This window comes from Corapipo altera, unplaced genomic scaffold, assembly GCF_003945725.1.
Source record: "Corapipo altera isolate COAL_440 unplaced genomic scaffold, ASM394572v1 24b, whole genome shotgun sequence".
NCBI lineage: Eukaryota > Metazoa > Chordata > Aves > Passeriformes > Pipridae > Corapipo > Corapipo altera.
Window position 1 is genome coordinate 7,690,189 of NW_020884888.1, and position 18,568 is coordinate 7,708,756.

The window sequence follows — 18,568 nt, forward strand, 5'->3', positions numbered from 1 at the left end:
TATTAATGAAAGCCATCTCTATATAAAGTGCAAGATGGCATGTGCAACCCAAAACAGCAGAAATGTACACTGGATCTATTTCAGAATGTTCTGTATAAAGTATTAATAGGAATATATAAAATTTATAAAAAGTTTTTTTTCTCAAGATTCTAGAGAAAAATTGATCAATCGTTTTATACTTCATCCTTGGCTTCAACTGTGCCTGAGTGAGGACTGAGAGAAAAAGTATATTACTATATATTATTTTTATATACAAGCCTCACAAAATCTACCTGTGTGCTATAGGGTTTTCCAGGGTTCTTTTATGGTTTATTTATTTAGCAGGAAGAGTAGTTGGAGAAGGTGTGTGTGTGTGACTGGAAAGCTAAAAAAGTTGTGCGGTGTTCTAAGCAATTTTTGATAGTTCTGCACGGCTGAGTTTGGGTTTTTCTTTTATTTTGTCAGTGACCTGTAAGTTTCCACACTACCAGAACTAGCCCATGCTACATACATACATGTTTCTTTTGAAATCCTCATCTATATGGAAGCCAATGAGAATTTTGTCTCTGAGTTTGGCATTTTAGTCAATAGGATAGCATACCTTGATTTTTTTTTTCACTTGGAGAACAAAAAGCTTGGCTAAAAGCTAAGTCAATATTTACTGAATGGGTGGTTAAAATGCTCCTTTATGTTACCTTCAGACAGATAATACTTAGAACAAAAAATATTTTCCTGTAAAAACCTGTATTCAAAACCTTTTGTGTTGATACAATACTCATTTAAGTAGGAGAAAAAAGGATCATTATTATTGTGACTTATGGGAGTACTTCTAGACACTGAGACTATATAGCAAAGGCCATGATTCATCATATCCTTCTCCAAGTGATTACAAGGGAAGTGTTTTTACTCTTAACTACATGCATAAGTAATTACAGTATTAGGAACTAGGCAAGTTGAACTCTTCTTTGGGAAAATACTCCAATTAGAGAGAGAAACAAGGCTGGTGAAGGGACTTGAGCACGAGTCCTATGAGGAGAGGCTGAGGGAGCTGGGGTTGTTTAGTCTGGAGAAGAGAAGGCTTAGAGGTGACCTCATCACTCTCTTCAACTACCTGAAGGGAGGTTATAGCCAGGTGGGGGTTGGTCTCTTCTCCCAGGCAACCAACAATAGGACAAGGGGACATGGGCTCAAGCTCTGCCAGGGGAGGTTTAGGTTAGATGTTAGGAAGAAATTCTTTACAGAGAGGGTTATCAGGCATTGGAATGGCCTACCCAGAGAGGTGGTGGATTCACCATCCCTGGAGGTTTTTAAAGAGATTGGACGTGGCCCTTAGTGCCATGATATAGTAATTGGAGTTGGATCAGGGGCTGGACTTGATGATCTTGGAGGTCTTTTCCAACCCAATCGATTCTATGATTCTATGATTCTATGATTCTACAGTGCCTGTTTTTAACACAGCAAAGAAAGGTCTTAAACATCGAAAGTATCGTATAAAACAAATGTTTCTAGTGCCTTATTCAAATGAAATATATTAATAGAAATAATCTATTTTCAAAACAATAGTCAGTCCTCTGTAAGTAGGGGGATACTACCATAATAATATCAGTGGAAGCAAACTGAAGTCTGTACCTTAAACTTGATTCTTCCATTAAGAGAACAGACAACATTAAAAGGCAGTGATTGTCAGAGAGACAGAAGAAATGCAGATGGATATTTAGAAACACATACATTATGTAGCAGTGAGCAGAGAAAATACTTTAATAACTCCTGAGTAAAGTGGCTTTATACAGACCTATGAGTTTCTAGGTTTCAAAGTATATTTTTGCACATGTATGCTTCCAGCACTTCAGATTTCAGCAGCAAACGTTAGTCAGTCTTAAGAAAGACAAGGCCTGAGATACAAGATACTTCTGATGAATTAATTATCTCTGATACTGCTCATTATCAGTGTAAATTCTCTAAGTGGAGGAATCAGCACTCACAGTTATTCTTCAAAGCATTCTTGCCTCTTCTTTGGTACCATCTGGTCTGTGTTAAATCCAATCCCACAGATAATTACTTTATCACTTTTGTCCCTTCAGTGATCTTCTCCTAAGTATTCTGGTTTTTATGAAACAGGCTTTGAGTAGCATTTCACCCATATCTCAAAACAGTAACTAATATAGTGAGACAGAGCAAATAAAAACAGTTAAATAGTAAAAGAAACTTACACATATAGTCCTTAATTTCTGTAGCTGGATATACTTACATACTACACTGTGTGGATTCAGTGATAATCTTTCTAGTGCATTGGGAAGGAAACTAAGGAATTCTTCCTGGCAGGAAAATTCCTCAATGTAAATTCTATATGTCATTTCTTTTTCAGACCAACTCCTAAGGTATTAGTGCTGCTAAGAGTTGGGCTAACTCTCATTACAGGCCAGATGCTGATTTTGTTTTTGCTGGTATCCCTTGCACAGTGGCAGAGGCAGCAGGATCTGGAGCAACAACTTCTGCTATTTTAGGTCATAAGGACACTCAAGTCATACTCCAGTCCAAGTGAGAAATAATGCTAGCAGTAGCTTCTGGATGTGTCATGGACAATTTGAGAGCAGAGGTTTCCTCTCCAAGGCAAAGGGTGCAGGCTTGTGTGCAGGACTGTAAAGCATACATGATTTCAGAGCCCTGTGATAGACTGGGAAGCAAATAAGACTGAGTACTGTGATACCAGTTAATGCTGGGAATTGAGATGAAGACATACTGTAGAGGCATGCCAGCTCCCTTACTCCACATTGCTTGTATGAAAACTCTGATTTTTAGCAGTGGCACTACGGAAGAGACACACCCACCTAATATGCTTTTCTTTAATGTTTCTGGAAAAACATTAAAGAGTTGAGAAGAAGCACTGCTTCCAGAATAATGTGCTACTGCACAGAGCCGTGAACTCTGGCAAGTACAGAGCTTTGAAATGCTCTTTCCATGCAGCCTGCAGAAGTCTCAGCTGATATCCTCTGCAGCTTTATAGCCGCAAACTGCAAGTGTCTCCAGAATCTACAAATCTGTCCAGCCTATGTTTTAAATGCCAGGATTTAAAGCACAGGAAACATCATGTAATGCTTCAGGACTTTTTCTGGAATGTTTTTTTAAAGTCAGGGGATATAGATCTATCTTTGTATTGCAAAACTCACGTTTCCTGAAAGTGAATAATACAGTGATAAAACAAACCGTTATTAACAGCCTGATGAAAGATTCCTCAGTGAACAATTACTGCACAGTAAAGGTAATCTTTAACTTTTAACATCAGTTGAACAAACCTCTCTCAAATGTGCTTGTTTTCTTGGTCGTCCAGACTGGAAGACAGTACATTTTTCACTGTCATGTGTTGGGACAAACAAACAGGAAGAATTCAAGTCCCCTTTGTAGTCCTGTGAAGTGATGGTGGTCTCATGAGCACAGTGAGGAAGTGCCTGTCACCAGGGAACACACACTACTCAATGTGTGCCGTAACCCCCAGTCACACAGGGGGCAACTTCCCCTTCCTGCCCATTTCACAGCCAATCCCCAGAACATTTGGCCTACCCAGCCAGTCTCTTAGCTAACTCCCCACAGTTCTAGGATAATCCCAAATGCTTTGCTGTGGGGCTGGAAAGAAGGTGTAATCATGTGCTGAAACTCTCAAAAGCTTCTTTAAAGCTTCTTTTTAACTGATCTTGTAAACAATCTTTATGGAGAATTCAGTATACACTTCAAGGAGAGAGCAGCTTTTAACGTGCACTTTATAACTAAATTGTGTCTCTTAAATGGTGCTTTATGTAACTAGAGCTACAGGGAATTTGTGCTACATTAGTCACTAAGCAGTATATGTTTTCCTCCATAGTCAGTTGAAGATTATAGCAACAAAGACTTTGGAGTGGCTTTACATTTACAGGGTACACCTGCATGGGAAAATGAAAGTGTGATTTCAGTACACCTGAACATACTTATGCTAGTTTTACCTCAGGTAATGATAAAAACACTTCAGTAAAGACTTCATCTAAGCCATCGGTAACTATGTTCATCCTCTCCCATTAACTCTTGCTCTGGCTGTTAATCCTCACTGAAGTCCATGCCGCCACATCTTCTCATGTTACCCCTCTCTGTTCTCCTCCTCCTCCTCCTCCCAGTATCCCCCAGGCATAGAGCAACCTTGACTGGAATAGTATGTATTAAAAACCATAGGCAGCGGGTCAATTACAGGCTTCTAACAGCACCACTTGTGCAATTTTACTCCCTCTGTAAAGTTGTGTTTATGTGCTTTAGCTGAATTTTAACTACAACCACAGGATGACAGGTTGGCAACCCCTATCACCTTGGACAGATGAGAGCAATAGTGAGGGGGTCAGATTCTATTCTGCATTTCTTTTCACAAGACTATCTATCAAGTATTCAGTGCATCCCTGCAGGATGGGACACTGCCCTGCCTGGTATGTACAAGGACTGGGTGACAGTCACCCAAGGGAGGAAGCTTGGCTGAGGACTTGGTTGACAGCAAAAATTTGAGAGTGAAAACCTTCAGCAAACACTTGGGAGTCCCAATAAGTTGGCTGTAAGAGCAGCCAAGCCTGGAGAAGAGACCTGAGTTAAGCTTTGCTACCTTTACACTGGTTTCTTTTGAGTAAAGCCAAACCCCAGGAATGAGCCTAGTTTGGATCCTGCTGCCTGTAGTGGGAGAAACCACACTGGGAGGCTGCCTATTCATATACTACTTTCAATATTGGGTTTTGGTAGATCTATTAATTTTTTAATATATTTTGTTCCAAATTCCCTACTGCAGATGTTTTCACATGATTTCCAAAGATTGCTCCATCTGTCTGGCTTTATTTAGAGAGAGAACAAGAAAACTTGTAGACCACAGAAGCTGAATTCTTTGTTTTGGCTATTTCTAGGTGGAATCAGCATTGTGAGGTTTGGGATGGGTGTCTGTGATGGGGCTAAATACCAGGTGGATTAGCTTATTATGAAAGTGCTTGTTTGACTCATGATTTTTATTTTTTTTTTACCCAGCAGGGATTAAAACTGTGCAGTATATCCTCAAGTATAATTTCTTACTTATTTCCATTTTGATTATATTCTGTAAGAAGTTTTTTTGTTATTTTAGACTAATAGAATTTTATGAAGTATAAAAAAACTCTTAAAAATATGAAATAAAAAAGTCAAAAACATAAATATGTGCATTTCTGGCATCCTGTCACCGCATACCATGCATGTCAAGGCTTAGAAAAAAACAGAATTTGCACATCACTGAAGGTACACTATGATCGCCACCGGCCATTTTCACTAGGTGTTACAGTTTTAAGTGCTAAAACAAAATTTAAAACCAGAAGGCAACTGGACAGTGTGCTGGTAAATCAAAACCTAAATGCATAAATAAATTCCATAAGAACTGGGAAGGGAGTTTCTAGTTTATGGAAGCAAAAAATGGTACTGAAAACATTGCTGCAAATCATTCATCAGTTTTAACAATACTGGATATAATTCCTGGATATATATCCTGGATATATATCCAGGAATTATAGATGAAGGTGATTACATATGTTGTCTTTTGGTTTGGTTTGGTTTCTGCATTCAGTATTTCTGAAATGGTGGCTTTGTCCCACAGTGATGACTAGAGTGTTGAATGTCATTGCTGAAAAACAAGTAATAAGAGGGGTCTGGTTCTAAATCAAGCCCTCACCCTTGGTGATAACTTTGCCCCAAGCAGCCAGTTTGGCTTACTGAGGAACCCACTTGTCTCCAACCTCTGTATGTGAAATTCAATAAACAGTTTATATTATTTTTACTTACTTTTGGTAGCTGATTTTCATAATCACAATACTAGAACAATATTGTTTTAATTCAGCTTCAATAATGGCATATGTCTAATTATTCCTGTAGCAGGTTACTTCTAAAGCAGCAATATCCAACTTGTAGCAATTTACTCAGCTTTTAGTTGAGTGTAAGTTCTGTGATATCCTGACAGAGCTGTGGCATGCAGCCAGAAAAGAAAATGGTAATTTATAAAATCGATGGATAATACCTGTATTTTCACTAGCAGACAATTACAGTGAGTGAGAATGCCATGTGGAAACAGAGCACGAATGTCACTAGATGACAGCAGCAATGATATGAGCAGACATTTTAAAATTGGGAGTAGATCTTGAATGTCAGCTATTTAACGGACTACCAGCTAATACTGCTCTTACTGGAACATATATTAAGCTGTTTGATTAATATATTAGCTCTCACTATAACAAGGCTGGCCCAGGCTCTTGCACATTCTGAATATTTAAATCATTTAACTTTGCATGATGACATGACAGGAGCCATTAAAACTTGAACATGTACCCTCTGGCAGACAAAAATGCAGCTCTTTACATTGCTGGGAATAATTTACAGAGAAAGGTGTGAGAATTAGATGTGCTTAAGCTCAAGTTAAAATGATGGCTAAAAAATTTCTCATTGCCAACATTCTTACCATAGTATATTTCTGAAAGTAAACTCACTGAAGACTCAGAATGTAAGAGTGAGGAAACAGTACTCTTTTGAACAAGGTTGACTCCATGTTGTGACAGAAGGGTTTGCTGGAAACTTATTCAGTAAGATGTATAAACAAGTCTTCCTCATCTGGTTGCATTTTACTAGTTCTTGGGTTCAGCAAGAAAAACCTTTTCGCTCTTCCTTCCATTCACTAAAATAAAGCCAAATAAAATTTCCCCAGCCTTTTCTCCCTCAGCACTCTGGTACGTGGTAGCATTTTAGGAATGTTCTCCCTTCACAGAATGTCTTACCTTATTTTGGGATAGGACAAAAAATAGTTAAGCTTGAAAATGTTCAAGTGCCAGGAGGGAAAAGCACCCTAATTTTGCATATTCACAGCAAATTTTGTTCCACAGGGCAGTGAAAAACTGAATTTACTAAACAAAACATCCCTGAGTAGTAGTCAGCTGAAACCAGCTATGAAGTACAGTGCAGATCATTGTCCTTGATTTCAAGCAGCTAGTAGGATTGGCAATATATTCATGTATACGGTGTAAATTGGGAGTAAACTTATTTAAGTCAGTGGGTTTAATAATTATCAACTCGTCTCAAAAGACAAAGGTCCTGGTATAGGTTTCTGCTTCCACTGACATCAAAAGTAAATCCCCCAAAGGCCTGACAACAAAAATATTTTTGTTTAAATTACCACATTGTGTTCAGATGCTACTGCTGCTTTCACTTATAAAGAAGGAGGGTTGTTAAAAACAAATATAACAACATAAAGCTTGAAATTAGATTGTTGGATTATTATAATAATAGTCTATAATTCCAAGTACGTGTCACTAAATGTACTTCTTCTTCTATGCATTCCCCAAAGGACTTCTGGGTCATGTGCCAAACTACTTATATGTGCGAGACTTACAAAATCTGCCCTTCCTAAAGTTCTTTCTTTCCAGCACTTCTTTCCCTCTAGCTTGCTGAGTATTTCTGCTAATTATCAGGAGTTAATCAACTAAGCAAATTAACTCCAAACATGCGACTAAAATTTAGCTATAATCTCTGCTGTTAAGTATATAAGAGTTAGGGGGGAGGTTTTTGAAGCAGGACATGGAAAACATTCCAACTGTAATCTAAATAAATAAAGATAATACATAAAGAGACATACACTGTCCAGATAGCACTCTCTATCTTATGCTTTCAAACTTTTGCTGCTTTGAGGTGAGTTAAAACATCTCACATTTCAACTGCCTTAGAAAGGCTGAATAAAATTTTACTCATGCACTAAAAGATTGGACTGTCACAAAGTGATGGATGGCTTTCCTATGCTCTCTGTAGGGCATTTCAATACCATAGACTCCAAGCGCTCTTGATTAAAAGGTGACATTCTCATTTAGGGTCCTGTCACTGCCTGAGCTTCAAACCATTATCATTCACCTGCACTGGTGCTTCCAGTGACAAAATACTTACAAAAATGTATAAAATACTAATTACTTTAGTCACTTTGATAGAGGTATAAAACACCCTAACGCAAAGCTCCATTATGCTGTGTGAGGGTTTGAATTGAAAATTAAAAATGCAGCCAAAGGGAGAGTAAGATTTTAATTACGCTCCCCACCTCTCAAATACTTCTTAAAAACCTAGGGGAAAAAAATGTAGCAATTTCATGACACAGGATCTCCTTTCATAATGCTCACTTAAAAAAACCCCAAACATAATCCAGAAAAACTCAAGTTTACTTTCCTCTCTTCAAAATTATTACACTATCAAACACAGAAAAAGACTAACAAGCTCCAATAAAAAGCTTGGATTTATTCTCAGGGGATTTCAGATGCCAAACATGTTTTTCCATTTAAAACTTTCAAGTACTGTGATAGGCAAAGTTTTATAACTTACAGATATTTAAAGGAAAAAAATTGCTATTTCCTGTGGGGAAAAGCCTCAAATAAAATGTAATTGGGACGCAACTGTGAATAGCTGCATGCTATCCCAGAAAAGCTTGCTTTAATTTGCATTTGCCACAAAGCTGCCTTCGGCTTAAATAATTGCAAAAGATCTCTTACTTTTAGATTTCATTTGGTGGATTGGGATTACTCCTTGCTTATAAAGCTTGACAGTTTTCTTTATTAAGAAAATTGTAACTTGGACAAATTCACAAGCTGAATGGCACACTGAAGCACCTCTGAAGCTAAAACTTTCAGTATATGTGGAATCGAAAAGCACGTTAGGTCATACTTTCACCAAGGGTAAAAGTGAGCCCAGCTAACAGAGAAAAAAAGGGTTTCTAAATTGATGAGCTTTAAGACTGAAAATGGATGGAAGCATACCAGCAAAAAGGACTATAGTAAATCACAATTGAATTTTTATAAAAACTGCCAATACGTTCCTTTCTCTATCAGAAAAATTCAGTTCAGTCAAGGACTTTGGCTAAACTGCTTCTTAAAGTTTAAAATACATCATTTGATACAAAACAGTTAAGGTCAAAGTACTTCTGGAGAAAAGAGTGGAGGATTACAATATGCTCATGTGCTGTTAACATTGTAATGCTGCTCAGGGAGCATACCAGAATCCCTCTGTCAAGTAACAGGCTTCAGCCAAGGCAGAAGAAAGATCCAAGTCCATTCATCTACGTGTGACTGAATCAGCGACAAGCAAAGCAAAAAGTTATTGGCTCCTATGACTAATGGGAAAGTAATTTCATTCTGAAAAAAAAAAAAAAAGAAAAATAATCAGTTTCTTGATTGTAGTTTATTCTGTAAAACATTATCCATTCTGACAGGAAACAACCTTTGAGTAACGAAGAAAAACAAAACAACATTTCTTCAAGGAAAAGCTATTAATTAGTTTCAAGTGAAAACAGTGTATCTTTATTTCAGAGCTCCTATTCTATCTACTTTGCTTAGTCAAAAACACACTGGGATTAGAATAGTCAAATTTTACCTTCAAGATGTTATGGACTAACTGGTCAAAAACCTATACAGAAAACGAAACTTTACTTTTGTATTTTTCCTATTTTTTTACACATTTTAGCACTTTCTTCTGTCTTTCTTGTAACTTTAAGTAGACAAAAATTCTAATTTTATTTCATTTCTGCTAACTACACTACTACTGCACTGCAGTCTAAAGTTACTCAGAAGGTTTTTCCATTTGTGTACAGTTACATAAGACTGTCATACCTGAACACTACCTCAGAAAGACAAAGTTTACGTACACTGATGTATGGAACATTCCACTTCTACAGAAACCGAGAGTAAAAACATTCTTTCTACAAACCTTCAAAAAGTTATCAAAGGCATAACGTATCAGAGAGTAGTAATTGTATCAGATGCTCCAAAGGTCTTTTAAGGAAAACAAGAAAAGAAACTATACCTTAGTTTTTAAAATCCTTCAGACTACAAATGCCATCTTTATTGTTTGTCTCATATTATGGGACAAAAAATCTGGTTGCACATGCCCTGAATACTGTATTCACTTTCCTTCATCTAGTAAACCATTTCAGCTTGAAGAGCACACCAGGTCTCCTGTACTCAGCAAAATTGTAGGTGCATTATCCTATGGATACCTACATTTAATTGGATAATGTAAAAAACCCCTGACTACTGAATCAAAATAAACATACGGCAAATTCTAATTTAGATGAAAATAAGGTAATACAAGTATCTATTGTAGGTTATTTTGAGGCAGCTCAGTAGGAAAAGGGAGGAGAGAGTTGTATGCCAGAGCTAATTTCAAGGCAAATTTCTGAAATATTTCTGCAGAAACATTTGTACAAGTAGGTGGTTGTTTACTCAACTATAAAAGTTCTGTAGCAGTTCACCCTGATACCATATATTGAAGTTGAGGAACTGCAGCAGATCTGAAAAGTGCCAGACAGTTCAGTGTTTTGCTTATACACTTCTATCCCGACTGCCTTTTTTGCTGGACTTGAAACAGAACAGAACTATTAAAAGACTTGACTTTTCCACTACATTAGAACTAGAGAAGTTTTGCTATCACATCCACTATCGTAGGTGAAAGGGAAACATAGCATTTCATATTTTGCGGTGGGTTTAACAGGATTCTATTTTAAGATATTTCCCACAACAAATTATTCAGCAAACAAAATACCTTTTGGACAGATGAAAAGTATGATAATAAAAAGGGCAATTCTATATCTGTATAAAAGGCAATTCTAGCTGCAACATATAGGTTTAACAAAAATTTACAAGAAAATGGAATTTCTGACTTGAGAAAATTCAAGGTCAGTAATGTGAGACTCAAACTAGCATTGGTAGTTCTAGACTATGTAAACAAAGTAATCAATTTAAGGAATAAAGCCTTTCCAGATTATCAGTTTGGTTTGAGGAGCCTGAATACACTGCATATGTCAAGGAAAAATGGCCTTCTCCTATTTCAGCTTGTTCATTTTAACAGTTAATTTTGCTGTAAGAATATTGTCCTGTTCTTTCTAGGGAAGAGCAGTTCTATGAAAACTTAACCATTGTTACAGTGTAGGGAGTATTAATATTGCCTAAATGAAGCCATTGAATTTTGTGGTCATTTTCACATTTGAACCATGGAAGGAGTGTACAGCTGCTTGTTGTAGGGAGAGGACACACGCATCTTAATCACATAAAGCAAATGTCTGAAAGTTGACATGGTAACACTAAATCACTGAAGCTGGAAGGAGTCTAAGGAGGCCACTAGCCAACCTGCTGCTCAAAGCCGGGTCAAAACTGACCTTGGACTAGACTTATAGGGCTTTGTCCCAGCAGGTCCTGAATACTTCCAAGGACAGAGATTGCACAGCTCTCTGTGCAGCTCTCCATCTCCCTGGATAGAAATCAATATAAATCTATAAAATAGAAAATAGTGGTTTTATTAACAAAAAGATCTTTTCGTCATGAGCAGTCATATAACTCATGTTAATTACTGCCCTAATTTTTGCATGTCCCAATTCAGCAGTATTTTGCTGTAGTCCTGATGGTTTCAGGGCATAAATGTAACAAAGTTTTTAGACAGAGGGCTCATCTTTTATTAAAGGTACCTGTTTATCTGGAAAATTAAGACAAGTTGCTGGATGGACTGCATACCAATACAACACTGGCTCAATAGAGACCTTTTTATGGCACATAAATTTCACACGGTTTCCTAGTAAGTGTTTACTCCCTACACCTTTCTCCTAAACGATTAGTGTTTTCACATAACTTTCTCCCTTGCCTGACGACCATCCCCTGTGGTCCTAGGACGCCAGTAACCTTTTCTTCAAATATGTTCTACTTGATACATACCTAACCAAACTTCAAGCAGTCATTCTATATTTAACTTGGGAAGTTGCTGTTTCAGATTTGAAAAAAGACTTGAATGCTTGCAGTGGAAAAGTGGTTTTCCTTGCCGCATGGTTGCATTTCTTTCTTGTGCTACATCCAACAGCTGTTGGACCTCCCTGTGAATCAGTTCAGCTCATCAATGCAGCAGAGACAACGCAGTTTCCAGGAGAGGGAGAAAGTTTGGTAAGTTAGTCTTCTGACTGCTGACCTCTATCAGTGGGAACAGGTCTGGTGAGTACCAAAGCTGGCATGATGCAGGCAGCAGGAGAACACAGCCAAGACTTAAGGAGCAGGATAACAGTGAAGAAGATAGGAAGAGACTTGGACTCTTTCCTTTTTGATAAGAAGAAACTAATGCACTGCCTAACTGAGCCTCTGGAATTTGCATGTATGCTTTGCAGTGAGGCAACACATGCTGTTCATGGATATGAATTCTGCTGTCAAGACCAGGTGTATTTCACAACACAGTGAGTGTCACAACTTTTATGGCTTTCTGCAGGTCTAAATAAACAGCTAATCTTTCCCTTTGTTTTCTTGGAATGTTTGAAAAATGTGCTCAAAACCCTCCCAGGCTACCAAACTAATATTTCTATCAGCCTTTCTAATCCAAAATAAATACATTGATATAACTACCAGTGCCTTGCTACAGCAAGAACTGAAGTTACTATCTAACATAAGTATTATACTGTAGAAAAATGTGAAAAACAGTCTGATACCTCTATAAATCTGCACTATCTAGACAGTTAAGTTATTCCACATTTTCTTTTGTTAATCTGAACCTTTTAAAGAACTAACTGGATTCTGAGACCACTTTTTAGCATTACTACCTCTCAGAAAAAATGTCATTCTAAGGTACATGCATGAGGTGTTTTACATTGCTCTTTCTTTCTCAAAAAATTACCCATCCTATTCTATCTCCTTACGATAGAACCAGTGAGCCATCTTTATTAACTCTCCTAAGTTTCTTCCACGTTTATTATGAATCCTGAAATTAGATGTGATCACAGTAAGACTCCATTTCCAGTTAGCTAAAAGAAAGATTAAAATTATCTACTAGGATAAGTGGAGAAGAGTAAAAAACCCACGACACCAGCATACTGACACCCACAGTAAAAGCCAACACACATGTGCTTTTGCCTTTCTACAACATAACCCATCTGTGTTTACTCTAAATTTAAAATCTAATCACATTTGGTTGCGGGGTAGATAATTCTCTGAGACTGGCACAGTATGGTTTAGAAATTCACATACTTTTATGATTGCAGATCATCTGAAGCCTTCAAAATGTGATACACGTCAAGTAAAGTCAGTTCTTAGCTCTGTTTTGACAGTGTCCATTTTAACCCAGATTGCTCTATAAAAACAATGCCCTTTTTAAAAATGAAGCTAAACTTAAAACACACACAAATGTTGGCAGATTTCCCTAGAAAATCTGCTAATTGTCTTTTAATTACCATTTTTCCCCATCAGGCACAGAGATCTTCTGGATCTTTAACAGATTTGACTTCAAATGTGCAAGTGACAAAAACTGGATAATCCTGGCTCTCATTAGTGAACTGCCTGAAAATAAGATGTTTTTTCGGATGAGTATTTCAGCTATTCACTTTCAGCTTTGTTGCAGAAAGTATCTTTGTGGTGCAGCGCCTGAAAGGATTGGGAGATGAAAGCAGTGACCCTCTGAGAACTTCATACAGAGAACTGCAGGTTTGGGGGATTTTCAGTGCTCTGTGGTCTGGTGACATGCAGTGTGATGCCAGAGTATGTTACCTATGTGTAGGATAGCTATCTCAATTTAAACACTACATGCTCAAACTCTTGTTGAGACATGCCAATTTGTTTTAAAGTGGCTGCTAGTTTTGTAAGAGCCAAGACTCTTTGGTAGGGTTAGGAATAAGTGTGCAACTGGTTGAACTTGAAGAGCTCACCTTAGCAGTTCTTACCAGTAACTAGCAATCACTTGCAATGTATCATGATATCTATACTTTATCAAATTAAAGTGTCATTTAAATCAATTTAATTACATTTGAATTAACATCCCATGGGAACACACTATATCTTTTAAAGATATCACTCCAAGCAAGCAATAGCTTCAGACTGGTACTGCTTCATTGGTTAAATTCACATAGTTTTGGTTACTGTCATAATTTTAAGGGCTGAGAGATGTTTTAACACAAAAAGTGTACTCTAATCCATAATGACGCCAGCTGCACTAGAGCAGATATATGTCCCAGAACATGGAGAACAGTAGTTCACCTCAGTAGTTGCAGTGGTACTTGCCAATTCTGTAGTTAAACTCCTTCACCCTAACCTCATTCTTCAGGAAATTACAGCCAGATCAAATGGACTCTAAAACAAAGTTATTTTTAAACTGATTTGATGGTTTCCTACTAAAAGCGATAGGCCTGGTAAAATAGGGTAACAGGAGAATTGATTAAATTTACTGATGGTTCAGGGTCCAATTCTATGCTATTTATGTACTAGGGTAAGATCTCTGTTTTTAGTGGGTAGCTTCTGAGTTTGTAACAGCAACCATGTATATATTTAAGTCCACTTGTTGAACTTACAGCTCTCTATCAGAACTTTGAAATCTGATGATCTTCAGTTTATGACATACAATCATAATTTAGTTACCTTTAAAATAAAAATGGATTTCTAAGAGTATCTTTAGAGTCACTCGGGGTTTTTTCGTGTTGTGCATTAGAAGAGTTTATTTAAGAGGATGGTAACTTTAAAGCATTTTGATTTTATTTTCTAATATTGTTGTATAGCTTTTATTTTTAAGCATACAAGAAATACAGAAAGTGTTAAGTATACAAGTGAGAGCTAGTTACATAAAATGAAGGTTACTAGTATTACTGCAATAATCCTAACTGTAGATAAAATCTATATATTTAATAATTTAACGTCTAAATACCACTACAGAAGTTTGGCCTTTACTTTCTAAATAGTACCAAGATCAGCAATGGAGAGGAGGGAAGCAAAAAATATTCTCTGTGTATTTCTGTAGTTTACAGGGCAGTTTACATCAATTAAAAATGTAAGACAAAACACGATGTCATTCTCAAAGTAAAGTGTTTATTATACTTCATCAGATTAAGTCTAAAGTTGTTTCACAAATAGTGAAAGCAAATATAGATTTACCACAATATTTAGCATATTTTCTCTTTTTAATTGTCCTATGAAAAAATCAGAGATTTTTTTTCCCAAATCATTCTCTTATCTTACTGGAAATTTTATCTTTAAGCTTGTTGGATGTCACAGGCAAGCATTTTGTTTCATTAATTACGTCTAGAGTATACTCTTTTTAAAGCTTCCTGTTGCTGTATAATTTATAAAAATAATGGTGTGAACATCAAGATAGAAGAACCAGTGGCATTTTAAGGTCAGTGTCAAAGATTCTAACCCAGGCTAAGTGATAGTAATTAATAAGATAGAAGACTTGGATACAAGTCTGCCCAAAAGCCAGCAATGGAGCTGAATCAGCAGAGTAGCTGTTGGGAACCACTGGGCAGGGACATCTGACTGAATGGTGCTGTGTAAATCACTACACAGCATTGGTTTTGACACATTAATGTTACCATTTAATATACATAATAATCCTCAACATTGCTGCAGCAAAGACTGAGGTCTTTTTTGGTGGCACAACAGCATGGGAGGAATAATTGTGTAATGCTAATGAAAGTGAAGTAATCAATTTGCAATCATACTTTCCTGTAAACTCATTTTTAATTTTACGTTTGGTAAATACGGACATTATATCTAAAAAGCATGTGTCTCCTTCTGCTGACATGACTGACAAGCCAAACACGGCTCAATACCTTTGGGTCGGTAACTCATACAAATCCCACAGAATGTTCTGAGTTGGAAGGGACCCACAAGGATCATCGAGTCCAACTCTTAAACTGAATGGCCCATATGGGGATTGAACCCACAACCTTGGCATTATGAGCACCATGCTCCAACCAAATGATGAAGAATGTTTCTTAGTAATGTTCCTAAAGTGTGTCTTAGAGAAAGCAGCAATTCACATGCTGGAGAAACAGAATCAAATCAGAGTTTAAAAAAATCTGTATGCTGTGTAATTCTGAGTGCCTTCTTGTAGGATTCATACAGTTACTCAAACTAGTTGATTACATTGCTATGCTTAAGCAAATTTGTTATATAAAAAATAAACACATTTTCTAAATTTACACTCTTACCAGACTGGTGTGTCTTTCAGGGTGAGCACTGTGATAGCTACTTGTAACATGGAGCGCACAAAAGAAAAAAATAAGTATGTGTTTTGCAGAACTTAAAAAAATCTTTTTTTGTTTAATTTCACAGTGATGGAATCAGAGATGTGGGTATGTTCACAGCTGGAACAATGTGAAGTGTATTTTCACAAAGGCTGGTACAAAGTTCTCAGCAAAAGTTACTAGTTAATATAACGGAAAGTCCCAAGCCCCTAAGTTGACCCCTGCAAGTAGTTATAAACCTCCCAGTAGGGATTCCCTTACCTTTAGTTTGCTACTTAACTAAGAAATAATTCATTATTTCTCTATCCTTTTCAGAATGTCAGTTTGCTTAAAATAGAAACCATTTAATGCTGACCTATGCCAGGACACATTTAGCTTCTAAAGGGCTGAAAATAGGTTATAAAAGGCTGTAAAATATCACAGGGGTTAATTAGAAAAGCGAATGGTCAGAAGATTAACAAATGCTACCTCCAAACTTGTGCTGAAACTGGTGTGCATGAAAAGTATATAATCAGACTACTAGATGAATGTCACTTGTTTGCAGTTAAAAAAACAAAATAAAATAAAAATCCCACATGATTGGATATTCGGTATATAATATATTCAGAAAAAGTATTTAAGTCATGGATGACCTAGTCCCTGACTGACTGAGCCACTTAAAGATTGAGCATATTATAAAAAAAAGAGAGCATTAAGTGCTTGTTGACTGGTTACATTTTGAATAGCTAATTAGACTAGAATTATTGTTTCATTGTGTCACAGGTTCCTTATCCAGAAAAAGTATATTACTCAGCAATTAACCAAGGTCTTTTAAGGACTACTGGAGATTAAGATTAAATAACATACAGCAGAAGAAGGTGCTCGATGATCAATGTTTCTAAGTCAAAAAACGCAAAGTCCCATTTCATTTCTCTTTGAACTGCCTCACTCCAGAGCTAGTCAGCAACATTGAATGAGATTGCTAGAAGATCAACGAGCTGTTCCTTGTCCCACTCCTGAGGTTACTTTTTCTGAGACTCATTTTTTCTTTTCCTTATTGGATTGATCTGCACTGCTGAAGTCAATCAAGGTATATGCTAACTCAGACGCACTGTTGAGAAATTACATCTTTCTCCACTGAAATCACTTGTGAGAAGAATTACAAAAACTGTTTATCAAACAGTATTGAAACACAGTTTCAGTAAGAAAAGTCTCATAATACTGGAATCTGTCCACAAGCCTTAGTTTGGCACCCACTTCAGAAAACAGTTTTAGAGGCAGAAGGGATTGGGGAAGTTTTTTAAATATAAATTATTCTATACACATTTAAATAATATATAAATAAATAATGTTTTATATCTGCATACGCACACACATGCACACATGCACAGAGCAGCTTGCTCCACAGGGGAAAATCCAGATTATTATCTGTATCCCACCTTGAAAAAGTTGTGAAACGTGATGTGGTGCAGTTTGTTAGTGACTTGAAACACTATGGTGTGAACTCCCTCTCCTAGGGATAAGCCCACCAGATGAGAAACCATGGAACTGCCACAGAGTGAATGAAAACAAGTGTTACAAGAGGATCATTCAAATGAGGAAGGGTTTCTGCCTGTGGTCTGGCATGTGCACAATGGCTTTTATTTGCCGGGAGAGAAGATCAGCTGAAAAACGCATAAACATTCTCTTGATCTGATGGCTCATGTGAAAATAAGCAACCTAAGTAGCAGTAGGGCATGTTTTGTAGCTACTGTTATAGCTCATGAAATATGACTGAGAAGAGTTATTTCCAGGGGAAAGAAAAAAGATAGTCATTTTTTCCAACCATCTTTTGACCCCTTAAGCTACCAAAATCTTTCTTGAAGAAGTAATCCGAGACATACGGCATCTCAAGTCTATACAGGTGTCGCATACACACTGATTCTGAAGACTTTCTGGGACTTAGTTTTGGAGCATGAGATGTTTCCTTCATCAAGAGGCAGATGACATTAACTGGGGATGGGTGGTGGTGTCACATGATGCAGAAACAGTCTGTACCACTTGCTGTGACTGAGGGTTGGAGTTTAGAAGAAACTCACCTTAATAGCCCTTCTCCCTCCCCTGGCCCTGTTCCCTGATACTCAGGCTCTGAGGTTACATCTTCATTTCACGTTTAAGTCTTCTGCTCACTTAGCCCAACTGAGAGAAGGCCACCTGAGCCGCACACAGCAGAACTAGCAGCTGTTGAACTGTGCTCTGTCCAGCACTAGTGTCTCCTCCGTGACACATCAGCTACCTCGAACTAAAATCACCATCGCTCGCGATCAGAGGTTTATGCGCGGGGCTGTGGGCACAGAGCTCCGGTACAAAGCTGAAGGCTGAGCGCGGGGAGCAATGGACAGCCGCGGGGCGGTTTGATCAGAAAGTGTCACCGCACGCTTGTGTCACCATACTTTTGTGACCACACTGGACATCTCGGTGCTTCCAAACGCAGCTCCCACCGCATCCCGATTAAGCGTTGCCTTTGACCCCACACATCCGGCCGGGGAAGGCGTGAGAACGACACCACCAGTCCGGCTGTACACATCGAGGGGACACAACCTCCACGATACAGGG

The 18,568-nt window shown here is 37.6% G+C and overlaps 1 protein-coding gene across 1 annotated transcript in view; it reads right to left on the minus strand.

Annotated features, from left to right (window-relative positions):
- INO80C (INO80 complex subunit C) overlaps positions 1 to 18,568 on the minus strand; it is a 29,545-nt gene that overhangs the window by 10,316 nt on the left and 661 nt on the right. The window lies entirely within an intron of this gene.